We start from the raw sequence: 19636 nt of genomic DNA on the forward strand, positions 1-19636 counted from the left end.
ATTGCTTTTTTTTGTTTTGTTTTCTTTAAGGGATTTGTTTATTCCAATTTTTTGTTTGCCTTCTTTATTTTATTTTATTTTTTTGGTTTTTCGAGATAGGGTTTCCCTGTGGCTTTAGAGGCTGTCCTGGAACTAGCTCTTGTAGACCAGGCTGGTCTCGAACTCATAGAGATCTGCCTGCCTCTGCCTCCCGAGTGCTGGGATTAAAGGCGTGCACCACCAACACCCAGCTGCCTTCTTTATTTTTTAAGGGAACTTTTCATTTTCTCTTTAAAGTCCTCAATCATCTTCATGAAGTTATTTTTTAAGCTCAATTTCTTTTGCTTCATGTGTGTTGGGATGTTCAGGTCTTGTTATTGTAGAACCACTAGTTCTAGGTGGTTCTGTATTGCTCTTTATGTCATTTAGAGTATTCTTACCCTGTTGTCTACTCATCTCTTCCTCCAGTCAGTACAGGTGGAGCCTGTGCTTCAGGGCGTCCCTCTTCCTCCAATTGGTGCAGTTGGTGGCTGTGGCTCCTTAAGGAGTAGGCATGGAAGAGCCTCAGGTGATCCCTCCTCCAGGTGTAGGCAGGGCCATGGTTTTGGTGATCACTCCTCTGGGTTCAGACAGGTCTGTGGTTCTGGTGGTTGCTGATGCAGCAGGGTATCTCATACAGAGGATAGCACTGGATGTTAACTTGGACACAAGTGCTCTTTTCCAGGGGGACTTCTTAATATAGTTTCTGGAAGACACTGCTGTTGATGCTTCCAGGTCACCATGGCCACTGCCATACTCCCTCTGTCTCTCCAACTCTTCCAGGCAGGGCCCAGAGCTGTGGCTGCAATCCCTCTCTTTCTGATGCTTCTGGGCCAGACTGATATACTCTACCAAGACTAAGATCAAAGGGGGGTGATTCTGTCCTCAGACTGACTGCAGACTGCAGTGCTCTCCACCAAAACTCTCAGCTGCTCTTTTGGCATATTTTCTTATTGCTGATGTTTAAGCATCTTTTCACTAGTCATTCTGGTTTTCTGCTGCATTGAGTTATCTTTCTTCATTGATGTAAAAATATTTTGGAGGCTAACAGTGTATACTGCTCTTTCAGAGTACCTGAATTCATTTCCCAGCACCCATATCAGGTGACTCACAACTGTCTGTAACTTTAGCTACAGAAGGACCCATTGTCTAGCTTTTGAGGGCATTTGTATTCACATGTGTTCATGTGAGAGAACACACACACACACACACACACAGAAAGAGAGAGAGAGAGAGAGAGGGTGAGAGAGAGAGAGATACACAAATGCACATAATTAAAAGAAAAATTATTCTGATAATCATCCTTTTTTACTTATTTATGTTGTAACAATTTGTCTATGTTTGTGGTTTGTCTTCTCACTTTCTTTAAAAGGTCTTTTGGGAAGGAAAAGCTTCATTTTTTATTTATTTATTGTTTATTTAATGTAGTCTAATCTTTTGTTCTGATAGCCTTAAGAAACCCTTCTCTAAGGTGATTTATAATAATCTCATATATCTAGTTTTTAAAAGTTTATTTCTTTTATGATATAAAGTAGATCATACCCCTTAGTAATTTTAAGTCTAAGTGTTATATACATGCAGAAAAATAGGTATCTCAATAAATATCCACAAATTGAACAATTGGGTTGGGACATAGGTGAGGCAAGCAAGATTCCTAGGAAGGTGAGCTGTGCTCACCACTATACCAATATACCACATAAGCAAAGTGTCCGGGGAGGATGGATACCCTCAAGTGCCTCTTTAAATTGTGCTTTCTGGATTCTTGCTAGTTTCATCATGTCTTGCTCTACTAGTCTAATAATATTATTAGCCAGATCAAGAAGTAGGGTACTACTACTTGCTTAGAAACAGCTTTAACCTCACAGTTACTACTCTAGTTCACAAGAACATTTGTCATCCTTCCTTCTATTAGCATATATTAGTTCATTTCATTGCTGGTATACATTTGGATATGCTCCAACATGGGGTCACTATGATTAGTACTTCTAAGACCTACAGAGCATGTTTCTCAGTCAAATACACACACATTACTAGTGGGAGTCAGGTTGATAGGAATTGGAACTGCTGGGTCAAAGGTTATGTGTGCAGTTAGCTTTGATAGATACTGAAAAACAGTTTCCAGAGTTAAGTTCCTTCCTAGAGCTGAACCTGCTTTACAGCTTCATTCACTGTGGCAATTTCCATCATTTTTTTCAGTTATATTTTGTATGCTGAGTGTGTTTCATCTTGCTAGTAATAAGGATTCTGGTGTGTATACAATGGTATGGTGAGTGTTCAGTGGTATGGTGAATGTGAAGTGGTATGTTGTTGTGTTTTTAATGCTCATTTTCCTGCTGAATAGTGAAAATCAGCACAGGTGTCTGACTTACTGATGTGTAAGAATTCTACAGATACATTCTACCTAGAAGAAATTTGCTAAACATGCGTAGTAAATATCTTAATTAACTTTACAAATTTCTTTTTCACTGTTTTGTGGAGATGTTTTATGAGCAGTCTTTTTTTAAGGAACATAAAACTATTTCTTGACCACTGTTCACCATTATTTAAAAAAGAGTGCACAATATACAATTGAATGACATTTGGTACTATAAAATTATTTTCTTGGCTTCTGTTGAACCAGTAATCCAAGTACTGAAAAGGAGTGAATAAAGGTAAAGAAAAATGTGCAGGTCAATAATTTGCATTACTAAAATTTTGAACAGAAGTTCCTAATTTTGGAAGAATCCAATTTATTAGTCTTTTCAGCTACACTCAGCAGCTTAGAATACTGCTTAAGAAATGTTTGTTTAGGAGACTTAGCCAGGGATCCAGTGCCGCCTTTTGGCACATACATACACAGGAAAAAAATTAAATACTTAAAGAAAATAAATACTTGTTTACTTCAGAGTTTGCCCTTTCTGTAAAGAGGAGGGGACAGTAACTCCAAGGAAAGAAGTGTTTTTTTTTTAATTATGGAGATGGGTGTAGTGTTGTTCCATAGTAGAATGTGTGCTAAGCACATGCACCAGAATAGGGGTGGAGGGAAACAGAAATAAAAATTACCATAAGTAATTATATATAAATACATATATACATGTGTATATGTATACACATATATGAACATACAGGTACCTGATCCTTTTCTCAGTCACTTTGATGTGGAATTATTTATGTTGTTTACACAATTTAGAAATCTATTATGTTTCTGTAGTTGTTTCCTTCTTTTTCTATCTGGTGCTATTTATTTGAGTCCCATTTTTTTTATTATCTATGCCCCCAACTCAGTATTTTTATTAGTCTTTTCAAAAAGTCATTTTTTGGTTTTTTGTCTGCTTTTGTTTTTTCAAGACAGGGTTTCTCTGTGTGACAGTCCTGGCTGTCCTGGAACTTACTCTGTAGACCAGGCTGGCCTCGAACTCTCACAGAGATCTGCCTGCCTCTGCCTCATGGATTAAATGCATGTGCCACCATCCTCCTGTCTAAAAAGTCATACTCTGATTGTGCTGCTCACATCTGTTGCTTCTGTTAATCTATTTAGCTCATGATTTCTTGTATCTTTGCCTTCTCTGATATCACATTAATCTTCCCATCAATGTACAGACCTGTATATCTATGGGTTATTTATGTTCCCATCAGTATATAGCACTACATATCTACAGATTCTTCATAGTTCCGTCAATGTACAGACGTACATACCTGTCTTAGTCACTGTGAAGAGACACTGTGACTAAGGCAACTCTTACAAAAAGAAAGCATTTAATTGGGGACTTGCTTATAGTTTCAGATGTTTAGTCTGTTGTCATCATGACAGGGGTGTGGTATTATGAAGGGAGACACTGGATCAATAGCTGAGAGCTAGATTTTGATCTGCAAGCAGAGAGGACTCTGGGTTTTTGAAACCTCAAAACCCACCACAGTGACACACTTCTTCCAATACCACATCTCCTAACCCTTCTAATCCTTTCAAATAGTGCCACTCCTGATGCCTAAGCATTCAAATACATGAGCCTATGTTTAGGAGGAGTTTTCCCATCCCAGCAGCCATTCCCAGGTAACCACAAGAGAGTCTTATTATTAATTATAAATGATCAACCTATAGCTCAGGCTTGTTACTAGCTAACGCTGACATTTAAATTAATCCACATTTCTTATCTTTGCCACATGGCTTGGTACCTTTTCAGTATGACACACCCATCTTGGTTCTCTGCATCTCCTCTTGACTGCCCTGGTTCTGCCCTCCTTCTTCCCTGTCCTTAGTTTGGTTGACACACCTATACTTCCTGCCTGGCTACTAGGCTACCAACCAGCTTTTTCTCTTTTCTTTTTTTAAATCAGGGTTTCTCTGTAGCTTTGGAGCCTGTCCTGGAACTTACTCTGTAGACCAGACCAGCCTTGAACTCACAGAAATCAGCCTGTCTCTGCCTCCCAAGTGCTGGGACTAAATGTGTGCACCACCACTGTCTGGCTGCCAATCAGCTTTTTATTAACAATGAGAGCAACACATTTCTATAGTGTATAGGATTGTTCTACAAAAAGTATTTCTCCCTTTTTGTCTGATTAAAAAGGAACATTTTAACTTTAACATACTAAAACTATATATAACGAGAACACTTATCAAGTAAGAATTACAGTTACAATATCTAGTCTATTTGTTTTTGGCAAAATTAGAGGAAATACTCTATTATCTATCTTATCTTAGTGAGTCTAAAGTTTTACATCTAATTTACATCTTTTATTATAACTAAGGAAAACTGTAATTTTAACTATCTAGTCTTCAACTCCATCAAAGACCCCAGAAGGATATAATGTTACCTATGTAGACAGTAAGTACATAGCAAGCTACTTCCAAACATTGAGAGAAATAACAGAAACAGCTGGCTTGTATGTACAGTCACCCAAGTTTCCTCTACAATGTTGGGGCATCCATTCCTGGCCTATAGGCCTAGAATATCTGACAGATTTTTTTAATAGATTTTATTTAAATTAGAAACAATCTTATTTTAACATATCCCAGTTCCCTCTCCCTCCCATCCTCCCATGTCTCCCACCTACCCACCCCCAACCTGTCCCCCATCCACTCCCCAGAGAGGGTGAGGCCTTCCTCGAGGGATCATCAAAATCTGTTAAGTCATTTGGGGCAGGGCCTAGGCCCTCCCCTGTGTATATAGGCTAAGAGAGTATCCTTCTATAGGAAATGGGCTCCCGAAGTCCATTTGTGCACTAGGGATGCATCCTGGTTCCACTGCCAGGGGCCCTATAGACTGCCCAGTGCTCATAGCTGACACCACGTTCAGGGGGCCTGGTTTGGTCCTATGTTGGTTCCCCAGCTGACAGACATTTTTGAGAAGCAGGGATTTTGAAGGACTATCCTACCTTGTCTTGGCAAACTTTGGCATTCACTTTTTTTTTTTTTTTAATCATGCTGGTCCAGTTTGGACAGTAACTGTCAGCAATTGAGGCAAGGGCATTTTTTTCTCAAATGGCTAGCTTTTGCCAAAAAGAAAACAACTGCATACAGGGTTTTTTCAATGCCCATCATCTTTGTTGAAGTAGGTTGGTGCTGCCAGGAGCAGCACTATCATAAAAAGCCTTAGGTTACTAAGCATATTAAATGCCATTCTCTATACTACTTCCTGTTGTTTGTGGGCGTTGGTAATCAATCTTTGGGGGGCACCTTGAGAAAATCAGGATAATTGTTAAGTCTTGGATGGAGTTTTCTGTGAGGCTGGACCATCTAAGCCAGCAGCCTTGCAGCTGTTTTAGATGCAGAACTCACAAACTAACAGAGGCATTCCGAGATGTTGGATCATCTGGGCCATCCATTTTTATTGGTGTCTGATCCCCTTGTTCTGAAAACACACTTTTCAGATATTAACTTTTAAAGGTAACATACTTACTTTTTACAAGTAGGGAATAGGTGGTGTGAACAACTCAGTTAAAGATGATTTTTTTCTTTTATGTTTGAGCAGGTAAAATGTAAGTTACATGTTTTGTAATTTTTCTAGGTTTATTTCTTTATGTCTGTAGCAAGGATTTCAGGGTGTCTTCCCCAATCAAACCATATCAACCTGGAATGAATCCACAGCCTCTCGTCTCCTGTGGAAATAAAAGCATAACTTCTTCCCCAACGTAATGTATCTTTTGACTTCCATTTTTAAGTCAAGACATTTTAAAAAATATATAGGTTGCTTTAATCCAACAGTTTTCAAAATCTAATGTGTCTTACCTGCTGTCATCCAAACTTTTGTTTGTATTTCCCATCTTTACATGGATTATTATATATATTTTTCTCTATTCCTTTGTAAGGACTTTATTATTTCTAAACTATTTTTTAATCTATGACTGCCTCTACCCATTCTCTTTTCTCTCCCAAGCCTGTGTATATTTTTAAGCACAATATAACCTGTTTAGAGGGGTTTTTCCCATCTGGATTTCTATTTGCTGTGTAATCTTTTTTGTCTCCGTGAACAAAATCCTAAACACAGCTTGCTGCTGGGAGATGCCTCTCTGTACCATGGCCTGTGTGAGAAAACTGCCAGAACCAGCCATGTGGCTTGGCTCATAGTATGCTGAAAGCTGCCAGGAGATGCATCTCTGTACTGCAGCCAGCATGAGAGACATGAGACTAGGAAGTTGCATCTGGCTCCATTTTGTATGTTTAGAACCTTTTTAGAGCTTTCTCAGGCTTTATGGTGGGTGTATGTGGCCCTGGATGTTGGGTGCCGTTTATAGACAATTTTCCTGTCCTGGAAGCTGCTTCCCAAATAACCACAAGAGAGTCTTATTATTAGTTACATATGCTTGCTCGATAGCTCAGGCTTGCTACTAGCTAACTCTGACATTCAGATTAACCCATATTTCTTATCTTTGCCACATAGCTTGGTACCTTTTCTCAGTATGGCATGCCCATCTCACTTCTGTCTGTATCTCCTCTCAATTGCCCTGACTCTACCCTCCTTCCCTGTCTAGTTTGGTTGACCCACCTATACTCCCTGTCTAGCTACCAGCTAATCAGATTTTTATTAACAGTGAGAGAAACACATTTTCACAGTGTACAGGATTATTCCACAGCACCTGTGGAGCCATATTCAAACCACCACAATACTTACAGACCCTTATAGTACCACCAATGTACAGACTTGTATTCCTTACAGGTCCCTCATATTCCTCTTCAAATGAATTTCAACTTCTAACCAAACATTTTCTTCTCATGCTCCTTATCTGTAGCACTATCACTCTTTCAAACAACCTGCCCAAGAACATGTTCAATCTCCATTTTCTCCTTGCTTCTCACATCATTTTGAATAACATTTCAGTCTGATCTGTTTTGAAATACTTTTCAAGCCTGGCCCCACCATGGCTGTGCTAACTGAGCTGTGTGAGGCTTTCTTGGTGAGTGACACCTGCAGATCCTGATTGGGTCTCTCTAACATTTAATCTGTCTTTAAGAGGGCCAGAGAGTGAAGGCACTAAAATGGTTATTATCCCTTTCAGATACTTGAAGTATAATATTGTTTGTGTAGTTTCGGGGGCATTAAGATACAGTGGATGGAAATAGCTGTTGTGAGTAGAGCAGAGATAGGGAAGAGGTTGGTTTTGGCTTAATAGAATTCTTTGGTTGATTTTGGTGCTGAGAACTGAATCCAGGCCTTATACATGCTAGGTTTTTGTTCTACTACTGAATTTTATTCACAGACTGAAAGAACTTTTTGTTTGTTGGTTGGTTGCTTTTCCAGACAGGGTTTCTCTGTGTAACAGCTCTGGCTGTCCTGGAACTCACTCTGTAGATCAAGCTGATCTTGAACTCACAGAGATCCATCTACTGCTGCCTCACAGGTACCACTGCCTGGCTGAAAGAACTTTTTTAAACAATACAATTAACAACGTTAAAGTAATTTAAAAATTCAGTTCTTTTCAATTGTTCTACTGTTCTATCAGTACAAATTTAACTTTTGTATGCCCCATCCTTTCTAGTATTTTCCAATGGATACACTTATTTGTATATTATTTATTTCAATCATGGCATATATAATTTTACTTTTATTTAGAACTGATTTTGTAAATATGTCCTACCCTAGCCTTTATATGTGAAGTTTAATGACTTAGTTGGTTGATTTGAATTTCCTGTTTTTCTATTTTTAAATATTTAGGTTGTCACTTGAATGTTGGATGTTCTCTAGTACTGTATATTTTAAAGGCTTTGTTCCCAGGCTGACATTATTGAGAATTAATGAAACCTTTTAAGAGGGGAGCCTAGTAAGAAGTCTGTGGGTCACTGAGGCATGTCTTTGAAAATTCTTCTTCTTCTTCTTCTTCTTCTTCTTCTTCTTCTTCTTCTTCTTCTTCTTCTTCTTCTTCTTCTTCTTCTTCTTTTTTTTTTTTTTTTTTTGCTTCTTGGTATTGAAATGAGCAATTTGTCCTGCCACAGACCCAAAGCAGTGGGGCCAGTGTCAGGTAGTGGAGACTCCAAAGCTGTAAATCAGAATCAAGCATTTATTGTATTTTTGGTTGTGAGCCTAGCCTTTAACTGCTGAGCCATCTCTCCATCCCAAGAGTCAAGCATTTCTTAATGATAGAGAAATAGGTTAATTCTTGATAATGCTATTATAATTAGCATTGTAATAATTGCCTTTGCAGGTATGAAAGCTCTTTCCTTATTTTTTATTGGATACACAGTAGCAGAAGTGGAATTTACATAGTTTAGAATTTTGTATAGTTCTTGAATGAATATTATCAAATCATTTTTCAGAAACTTCCAGTTTTTCCTCTTCCTGAGGATGACTTTTTGATAATGATAACTACTTGATAAATCTGGCTGGTTTGTGAAGGGGTAAGGTCCCTATCTCAATTAATGCATACATAGATACATAGACACATACACATATACATATACTTTTTTTTGGTCTTTTGAGACAGGGTTTCACTGTGTAGCCCTAGCTGCCCTGGAACTCACTCTGTAGACCAGGTTTGCCTCAAACTCACAGAGATCTGTCTGCCTCTGCCTCCTGAGTGCTGGGATTAAAAGTGTGTGTCACCACCACCTGGCTATGTACTTTTGTTCAAGATAGAATATAGATAATTGTCTCTAAATGTTACAAAGGAAAATAATGACTCAAGGGGATGGCTGAGCTAAATTGATCTCTAAGATCTCTTTCATAGAGATTTACTGGGATATATTTTGAATTCCTTTTAAGAATGATGCCTTGACCAGGCATGGTGGGGTATGCCTTTAATCACAGCACTTGAAAGGCAGAGGTAAGAGAATCTCTGTGAGTTTGGGACCAGCCTGAGCTATATAGAGAGACTTTGTCTAAAACAAACAAAAATAAAGATGTAGTTTTTGCTATGAGAGCTAACTGAAAAGTTTTTGCTATGACAGCACCTATATATTATGAGAATACTGAATAAAGGCTGTATGGATGACAGAAACAATTTTAGTATTTTCCTTTTTTGAAACAGGCTTTCATCATGTAGCTCTGGATGCCCAGGAACTCACTATGTAGATCAGACTTGTCCCAAATTACAAGATCTGTCTGCCTCTGCCTCCCAAGTGGAACTAAAAGCATATCCCAGCATGCCCAGCCTTTTTCTCAGCATCTTAAGATAGAAGGTTAATGCCAGGCATTGGTGGCGCACACCTTTAATCCCAGCACTCGGGAGGCAGAGGCAGGTGGATCTGTCAGTTCGAGACCAGCCTGGTCTACAAGAGCTAGTTCCAGGACAGCCTCCAAAGCCACAGAGAAACCCTGTCTTGAAAAACCAAAAAAAAAAAAAAAAAAAAAAGTTAAATTGAGATTTTTGAGTTTTTTGTTTTTGTTTTTTTTTTTGTATTTTGATACAGGGTCTCATTGTATAGCCCAGGTTAGCCTGGAACTAACTTTCTGTGTAATCCAGGCTGGCCTTGAAAGCTGGACTTCTTCTACCTTAGTTTGAAGGTAGAAGCTCCTTCTACCTTACTTTATCCTAGTGCTGGGATTACATCCACACACTACCAGACCCTCCCTTATCCTTTTTTAATTGCTACTGGGGACTGAACCCAGGATCTTGCATATGCCCAAATATACACCTTATTATTAAGGTCCTAACCTGCTTATTTCTTTTTTGAAAACATTTATCTATTTTTACTCTGTATATATGGGTATTTTGCCTGCTTGTGTGTTTGTGTATTATGTATATATATTGCTTGCAGAGACCACAGAGTGCATCAGATCTCCAGACAGTTGTGAGCCATCATGTGAGTGCTGGGAATCAAAACCAGGTCCTCTTAAAGAATAGCCAATTCACTGAGCCATCTCTTTAGTCCCTTTTTTTCTTAATGTATGTATTTATGGTATCAATGATTATAGAAATAAAATTGAGATGTAGAGATCTAATTTTCAGGCAAAGTCTTTGACTGGAGAGAGGAAGGGGGCTATAAGAAAGGGAGCAATGCTGTTTAACAACAGAACAGGCATTATATTTGAGTTGTTGGAATGGTCTTGAGTAGTCATTTTCATTAGACATGAGGATGGATATTGAGGAAATCTCTTCCTACGACTTGAGATATGGCTCAGTGGTAGAGGACCCATGTAGATGCACAAGGCCCTGAATTATTCTCTAAGAAACACACACACACACACACACACATACACACGTCAGTTTAAGAAATTTCCTATGTAAAAGACAAGTCAGTATTACTTTGTTAATAGAGATATCCTGGCATTACCCTGAATCTAGTAGTTTGTTGCTGTTTTTCCTTCTATGATAAGGAGACAAAGGAAGACATATATATTGTTAGCAACAGGGGAAAGAGACTCTTGGTGGATTACAGGTTTATGGATTGTGGATTAGGGCTATGTCTGAGCCTGTGTCTGTTGTTCCCAGGAGGACACCTATTTCTATTTCATTTCCCCTTGAGAATTTGTTTTTCTAATCCTAATGGAGTCCTGAAAGGTAGAGGTTTGTCTTCCAGAATTGTTTCAGAACTGATTTGGGACTGTTGGCCTTAGCTATAAAAGGAATAGAATTTATGTTCCAATGTGGCATAGGATTTCTATCAGGCATCTGGAATGGGTTGAAAACCACAGGAAAATATCAGCTTGACTTGGAATTAAAAGAGTCTAGAAAATGTAGACTACAGTTTATCAAATACACACAGACCAAAAATTAACAATAAAATAATAAGAACAAATGGCTCCCAAAGTGGTAGAAGCCAGCATTTGGTACAGTCATTTCATAGATCTTTCAGTTCTTTTTATGCAGCCCTTATAGGATCAGGCAAGACTTTGTTTTTATACTCTAAAAGAGCTTGTTGAGTTTTTCTAGATTAATAGTATATTGTAGAGTATGACAAGCGTGGTTTGTCTTCAAACAAAAAGTGGTAGTTAGGAAGGGCCTTTTGGGGCTGGAGAGATGACTCAGCAGTTAAGAGCACTCACTGGCTGCTCTGTAAGAGGGGCTGGGTTCAATTCCCAGCACTCATATGTTAGCTCACAGCTATCTGTAACACCAGTTCCAGGAGATCTGACACCCTCACATAGACACACATGCAGGCAAAACACCAATGCACATAAAATAAAAATAAATAAAACCATTAAAAATTTTTATTAAAAGGTAGTCCTTCTGTACAGCTTCTAAAAAGGATTTAGTTTTAGGCATCTGTATTTGGTAGCTCATAATCTCAAGAAGGCAATAGATGATAGTTTAATTCAGGGTTCCTGAGTTTCCTGGAATTGTGTTTCTAAAGATTGGGGGGGGTTGTTTTGTTTTTCAAGACAGGGTTTCCCTGTGTAGCTCTGGTTGTCCTGGAACTCACTCTGTAGACCAGACTGGCCTTGAACTCATAGAGATCCACCTGCCTCTGCCTCACAAGTGTGTGTGCCACCACCACCTGGCTTCTAAAGACTGTTTTAAATTATGGTTGACATTTTTCACTTTCCCAAGGACTGGGAATGACAGGTAGAATGCAGTTTATAATTAATCCCTAGAGTTGTAGAAAGGTTACATTGACAATAAAAGTAGGCCAGTCATCACTTAGGAGGGACATTGATCATCTAGGTAGAAGAATAATTTAAGAGACATTTGATATTTCTATGGCCTTTTCTATTCTAGTAGGGAAAGCTTATATCCACCCTGTAAAAATATTTGTAAACACCAATAAATGTTTATATCCAGCTTTAGGAGGCATTTGAGTAAAATCTAATCACCAATTTGTACTTATTAGGTACCTAGGTATCGGACAGGCTTTACAAGTTGTGGAGGCACTGACTGGTTTTGAGCCTTATTTTGTATGCAAATGTGATAGCTGTAAACACTTGTTAAATAATTTCATAAGTGCTTTTCCTATAAAAGTAGCTTCTTATTAGGTCCCTGGGGCCATGCCTTCTCTGGTGAGTGGCTTTATTTAAGTATTGATAAGCCTCTACAATCTGTCTTTTGTCCATCTAAGAGATAGCTTGCCTTGTTGATAGAGAATCCCCACTTACTCCATTTTTGTACACCTGATAAAGAAGCATTTTGATTAGGTCAGGAGAATCTGGGACTAAGACTATTAGTTTATATAGTTGTGTGGGATCCTATGTGAGAGCTTCGGTTTTAGCTACATGCTTTGCAATCTTATCTGTCATACTTTATTGTTTAGGCTTGCTAAGAATTCATCCTGTTCATGTTCCTTGCAGTAAGTTATTTCACTTGTTTAGAAAGTTGTATGGCTAGAGAACTTTCAACTATTAACATTATCTTCCAGAAACTGTGGACATGCAGTACTAGGAACCCTTACATCAAGTCTGTGTAGCTGCTTACAATCTTTTCTTAGCCTAATTGTAGGACCTGAGAAAGGCAGCTGTTTTGGGGGCCAAAGCATAAGGAGGAAGGAGATTTGCTTCTATGGTATTATGGTAGCCAACTACTGTACTACCCTATCCCTTTTACAGCTTCTTCTATAAAACTGCTGCCTTCTGTAAACTGTCAGCCTTGGTGATACCCAGAAGCATACCTTTCAAGTGTGATTGGCAAGGAAAGATTTGTTTAATGATCTCTATATATTTAGAATCTAGAGGGGTCAAAGTTGGGAGCAGGGTAGTTGAATTTCAAGTTTTAACACACATGCAGAGCTTGTCAGTATTCTGCTAAGTTAGTGATGCCCTTTGATTTCTGAAACTCTCTAAACTTGGCAAGGTTTCTGAATTTCATGTTATTCCAAAGTTAATTTTGTAAGCCTTTTAAACTGTAGAGTAGTTGTAGCTACTGCTCTTAAGCTTAAGCTGGGCCACTAGACTAGTTGCTTAGAGAAATAGACTACTGGTCTTGGGATATGTCCTCGTTTATAGACTAAAATCCCCAAAGCCAAACCTAGCATTTCATATATAGAAAGCATGAAAGCCTTAGGAATTAGGGGACCTAACATGGAGGTAAATATGGTCTTCAGTTGGTCAAATGCCCTCTGATGTTCTCTACTCACCCTTTAGAGCTTCTTACTAGAGGATATAATTTAGGGCACACATTCAGCAGAAACCTTCCATGGCTAGAAACCCTCAAAGATGTCTCTTAGATTTGGGGTTAGACAACAAAATTTTAGCCTGCTTTCCATTGGGGGCCAGGGTGCAGGCTTCTAGGGTGAGAATCCTATGAGTTGGACTCTGAAAGGTGATCAGCAAGGAAATTAAAAGTGATCATGCATTTTAGGTTTACAGAGAAATCAGGCACTAGGGAAATGTCTGGAGATCTACAAAGATGACACCAGCTAACAATCTAAGCAACAGAGGAGAGGTTACCTTAGATACCCTCCCCTGAAAATGAGATTGATGACTGACTTATATGCCACCCGATAGCCCTCATCCAGCAGCTGGTGGAAGTAGAAGCAGACACCCACAAATAATCACTGAACTGAACTGGAATCCAGATGCAGAGAAGGACGAATGATGAGCAAAGGGGTCCAGACCAGGCTGGTGAAACCCACAGAAACAGCTGACCTGAACATCGGGAAGCTCTTGCTCCCTAGACTGATAGCTGGGATACCAGCATGGGATTAATCCAGACACCATGAACGTGGGTTTCAGTGAGGAGACCTTGGAAATCTATGGGACCTCCTGTGGTAGTTCAGTACTTATCCCTAGCATAGGTGTGGACTTTGGGAGCCCATTCCACATAGAGGGATACTCCCTGAGCCAAGACACACGGGGGTGGGCCTAGGCCCTATCCCAAAGGATATGAGGCCTCTGTGGAAGGCCTCACAATCCCTGGGGAGCAGAAAGGATATGTGATAGGTAGGGTTTTAGTTGGCAGGGGTGGTAGGGGAGGAGGGGAGGAAGAGGGAACTGGGATTGTCATGTAAAACAATCTTGTTTCTAATTCAAATAAAAAAAAATCTGCAAAAAACAAAACAAAACAAAACAAAAAATCAGTGATCATGGTGGCCTGGTATAGGGTTTATACCTATAGCAACAGCAGTTGGGAGGCTGAGAAAGAAGCAGGTTTGAGGCCAGCCTGATCCACATAGCAAGTTCCAGGCCAGCCATTGCTAGAGTGACTCTGTCTGTCTGTCTGTCTGTCTGTCTGTCTGTCTGTCTGTCTGTCTGTCTCTCTCTCTCTCTCTCTCTCTCTCTCTCTCTCTCTCTCTCTCTCTCTCACACACACACACACACACACACACACACACACACACACACACACACACAAATTCACACACATACCTTATACACAGTCACACACATGAAGGAGAAAAAAGTAACTATGATACAGTAGTCTGAATCTATCTTAGTGGTAATATCAATACATCATTATCACGATATTACAACAGGATTCATTTTAAAGTTGTAATGTTAATAGGTCTTGGGCCAAAGCATTACCAAACAGGTAGATTGTTCCTAAATCCCTCAGGTAACACCATCCAGGTATACTGGATAGTTTCTTGAGTTTTGGAGTTCCTCCATTTAAAAATAAAGATAAATCATGTATCTGAGTAGAACAGTATGTAAAGTAAGGTGTAATTTAAAATTAAAATAGTAAAATATTTAGCTGGTATTTGAAAAAGACTAGAATTATTGGACTATAACATAGATGGGAACAACAACTTCACTTATATCCCTAAGATCCTGTGCATAGTGATATTTTCCTGAGGGCTTCTTAGTGGAGATTGGCATGGCTTGAAAAAGCTATTTTTGTAGTAGAATATGTATTCCATGAAGGACTTTGGATTTAAGGGTCACTATCTTTTCTAAAAGTATTAGACCCAAAGTTTTAATTTGATCTGACCTGGGGACCAGTAAATAGTTGTGATATTCCAGAACATGAGTTTTGCTAAATCAAGTACTCTTTGAAAGATACTAAGAGGAGAATATTTTCCTCTTTAAAAAGGACTAGTGTTGATGGTGCACACCTTTAATCTCAGCACTCAGGAGGCAGAGGCAGGCGGATCTCTGTGAGTTCGAAGCCAGCATGATCTACAGAGCGAGTTCCAGGACAGGCTCAAAAGCAATACAGAGAAGCCCTGTCTCGAAAAAAAAACAAAAACAAAACAAAAAACAAAAACGAAACGGAAAAAAAGGACTAGCAAATGAATACCCTGTTCCAGGGGCACCTCCAAATTTGGCTTCCTCATTTAGTCAGTAGACTAATAGAGGGGTGATGAATTCCAGGACTTAAAGACAGTACATAAAGAAGTTGACTTGAAATCTAGGCATGGTGGCACACACCTGTAATCCCAGCTGTGAGGCTTAATCAGGACGATCTAGAGTTGAAGGCCAGCCTCCTCTATATAAAATGGTGGTGGTGGTGGTCATGGTTGGATGTTGTCTGAATACCAAAGCAAGAGAAAATGTGACTCACTTAGACCTATAATCCAGTATTATAGGACACCCTTGTTTGATAAAAGGCCCAGTGGGTCAAGTCAGAACAGAATAAACAGATCCAGTATCAATAAAGAGTCAAATTCTTTTTACCTGCCACATGGAAAAGGACACAAATAAAAAATGTTTTTAAAAAAGAAAAAATAGGGCTGGAGAGATGGCTCAGAGGTTAAGAGCTCCGACTGCTCTTCCAGAGGTCCTGAGTTCAATTCCCAGCAACCACTTGGTGGCTCACAACCATCAATAATGAGATCTGGTGCTCTCTTCTGGTGTGCAGATATACATGGAAGCAGAATGTTGTATACATAATAAATAAATTAAAAAAAAAGAAAAAATAGCCAGACATGGTGGCACATGCCTTTAATTCCAGCCCTTAGGAGGCAGAGGTAGGCAAATCTATAAGGTCAAGGCCAGCCTGGTCTACAGAATGAGTTCCAGGACAGCCAGGGCTACACAGAGAAACTCTGTCATGAAAAGCCAGAAAAAGAGAATGGAGCTGGGTTTCATCCCTTTTCTGTATGATCTCCTAGGCCTTGTAATAAGTTGGTTTCATTATGTACTTCTCTATATCCTTGGCAAAATACAAGTAAAGAAATGTTCAATTTGTTCTCTGTGGACACTACAACTGTGGTCCCATTTAAGATTTACTGTCTGTGTCTTAGTTACTATTCTATTGCTGTGAAGAGACACCACGACCAAGGCAGCTTATAAAAGAAAGCATTTAACTGGTCTTGCTTACACTTTCATAGGGTTAGTCTATTTCCATTATGTTAGGAAGCATGGTGCAGGCAGGCAGGCATGGTGCTGGAGCACATAGCAAAGAGCTTACATATTATCTGCAAGCACATAGTTAGATTGGTTCTGGCCTGGACTTTTGGAACCTCAAAGCCCACCCAATGACACATCTCTTCCAACAAGGCCACACCTCCTAATCATTTCCAATCAGTTCCACTAACTGGAGATCGAGCATTCAAACATACGAGTCTCTGAAAGCCATCCTCATTCAAACCTCCACAGTCTGGATGGCAAATCCTACATTATACACACTGTGGCCTAGATGAGTAAGGACAAATTTATCTGCTTTCTCTTTAGCCTCAAAAATGTAATGATTATCTAAATTATCCTATTATTAATAAAGACTTGGGGTTCAGATACTGGGTTAAAACTGATTGATCAAAAAGTGGTGGCAAAGCAACCGATGACCTCTTCTCTCTTTCCTTCCTTGATCTAAATGGTGTGCCAATCTTTCTAGCCCCTCCCTACTACTTCCTGTTTCTCTATATATGTCCTGGCTGATCCTGGTCAGCTAGTACCTAGCTCTGCTCTCTGATTCAGGGTAAACTTTGGCAGTATCAGGAGTGTCAGAGTCTGATCAGAATATCCCACAACATTACAATTATTTTGGTCTTTATAGCTATTATACAGTAATGAAAGTGTCATTACACCTGCTAGGGGAGGAAATGGAGAAACTATGAATTTTATTAATTCATCCTGGAATTTGGTAGAATCCAGAAAGCTTGGCAGTTTTCTTTTCATGTCCTAAAACCCAAAATGGGGAAGAAGACATATACTCTAATGAAAGCCACCCCATCTCTCCAAATAGATATGTCCCTTAATGGGAAAATTCCAATAATTGTCTATCTCTGGCCAAGAGTCCCATAGGAAAAGTAAGGGCTAGCTTCTTGAGAAGTATAGCAAGGCAGAAGGAGACTAGTGCCATATGGAAGTAGTAGAGTAGAGAAAACACTAGGGAGGCAAGATGTCAGGAGACCCTGAATCCCACACAGGGCATAGAGTGGGTCATATAGAATATAATATCTCTCTCTTCTGAAAGAAGTTTTTTAAATGACAATTGTGAGTTATATAGATGCTATAGGTTTTTTTAAATTTTTGGATCTTGGATAACTGAACATAAAAAATATATATGTACAGAGTTCCCATTTTTCTTGTCTCTTACAGCAGCAGTTCAGATTAAAATGGCATTAGAATTTAGAGAGACATTAAGAGGCCATCTTTTCTGGCCATTAAGAGAATATTGAGCCAAGTGTGGTGGCATATGCCTTTAATCTCAACATTTGGGAGACAGGAACCAGAAGGATCTCTGTGAGCTTGAGGCCAGCTTGGTGTGCGTATTGAATTCCAGGTCAGCCAGGGTTACATAGTGAGATTCTGTCTAAAAAAACAACAAAAAACACATATTGAGACCAAGTGGTATTGCAAAAGACAGTTTTCTTCTTCTTCTTTAGAGAATCTTTTGAAATACTTTCAGAGCTTATAAACTGAGGACTCCTATAAATGTAAAGATATAAAACCCAGGAATGATACCCCCTCTCACACACTCACAAGCTATGTTCATAGATCTGGCCCAGCCTGAGACAGTACAGACTGGGTCTCTAAAGGAATCTGTCCTGGCTCTCTAGTTTTAAGGAAATCTAACAGGTAATAAGTGCATGTGTGCATGTACGTTCATATATGTGTGGGTATTTGTTGCTTGAAAAATAAATGACTTAGAGACAGATGTTGGGGTTCAAGCTTCAAGCTGAGGATCAGATAAGCAAAGCAGCTGGTCACTAGCCTTTACTCTGCCTCAGAATGAAAGGTGATCCTGGCTCCACCAAATCTTTCTCCTGCCTCTTCTCAGTGTGGCTGGAGAATCCTGAGACTTCAGTGTCTTCCTGTCCTCAATGTGGCTGGAGAATGAATCCCTGATACTGACTACTAATGACCCTGCTCCTATCTTTTATACCCCTCTAGTGCTGGGATTAAAGGTGTGTGATCCCAGGGTGCTGAGATCATCTTTGTGTGAACTGTTTCTGTTTAGGACTGGGTCAATCTTGTGTAGATCTGGGTGGCCTGGGACTCTTAGAGATCTGTCTACCTCGTAATACTGAGTCTTAGGATTAAAGGTATGTACCATCACCTCTAGTTTCTGGCTGCTGGGATTAAAGGTGTGTATCACTATTGCCTATATAGTTTGAGGCTGACTTTACTTTTCTGAATCCTCAGGCAAGCTTTAATAAATCATTAATAATATATTACCACAAGTATCTTAGAGTTTCAGCTGTTAGGGAACACCATGACTAAAAGAAACTTGGGGAGGAAAGGGTTTATTTGCCTTACACTTCCACATTGCTGTTCATCATCAAAGGAATCCAGGATAGGAACTCAAACAGGACAGGAACCTGGAGGCAGGAGCTGGTTCAGAGGCCCTGGAGGAGTGTTGCTTACTGGCTTGTTCCTTGGCTGGTTTAGCCTGCTTTCTTATAAAACTAAGGACCACCAGCCCACAAAGGGATGGGCCCTCCCCCATCAATCACTAATTAGGGAAATGCCCTACAGGCTTGCCTAGAGCTGATTTTATGAAGGCATTGAGGTTCTCTCTCCTCAGATGACTCTAGCTTGTACTAAGTTGACCTAAAAACTAGCCAGCAGAGTGAATATTTGTGAGTGTGTGTGTGTGTATGTGAGTGAGTGTGTGTGTGTGTGTGTGTGTGTGTGTGTGTGTGTGTGTGTGTGTGTGTGTGTTATTGACTGATGAACTAGTTTAGCTAGATGGCCAGGGATTCCTGTCTGCCTCTTGGGAACTGGGATTACAGATGGGCCACAATGCCTGTCTGGCTTTTACATGTGTTTTGGGGGTCCAAATTTCACTTCTTATGCTTGTGCAGAAAACAATTATTCACTGAGCCATCCCCCCAGTCCACAGATAAGAGTTTTAGTTGGGAGCCTAGCCTTTATAGCTGAGTCATCTCCCCAGCCCAATAGATGTTAATTTTTGTGCCAGTTTAAATAAAAAACTAAATCACAATCCAATT

At 39.5% G+C, this 19636-nt stretch overlaps 1 protein-coding gene across 1 annotated transcript in view; it reads left to right on the forward strand.

Annotated features, from left to right (window-relative positions):
- Positions 1 to 19636, forward strand: part of Hormad2 (HORMA domain containing 2) — a 100923-nt gene that overhangs the window by 35746 nt on the left and 45541 nt on the right. The window lies entirely within an intron of this gene.

Source organism: Cricetulus griseus (genome assembly GCF_003668045.3).
Source record: "Cricetulus griseus strain 17A/GY chromosome 1 unlocalized genomic scaffold, alternate assembly CriGri-PICRH-1.0 chr1_1, whole genome shotgun sequence".
Classification (NCBI taxonomy): domain Eukaryota; kingdom Metazoa; phylum Chordata; class Mammalia; order Rodentia; family Cricetidae; genus Cricetulus; species Cricetulus griseus.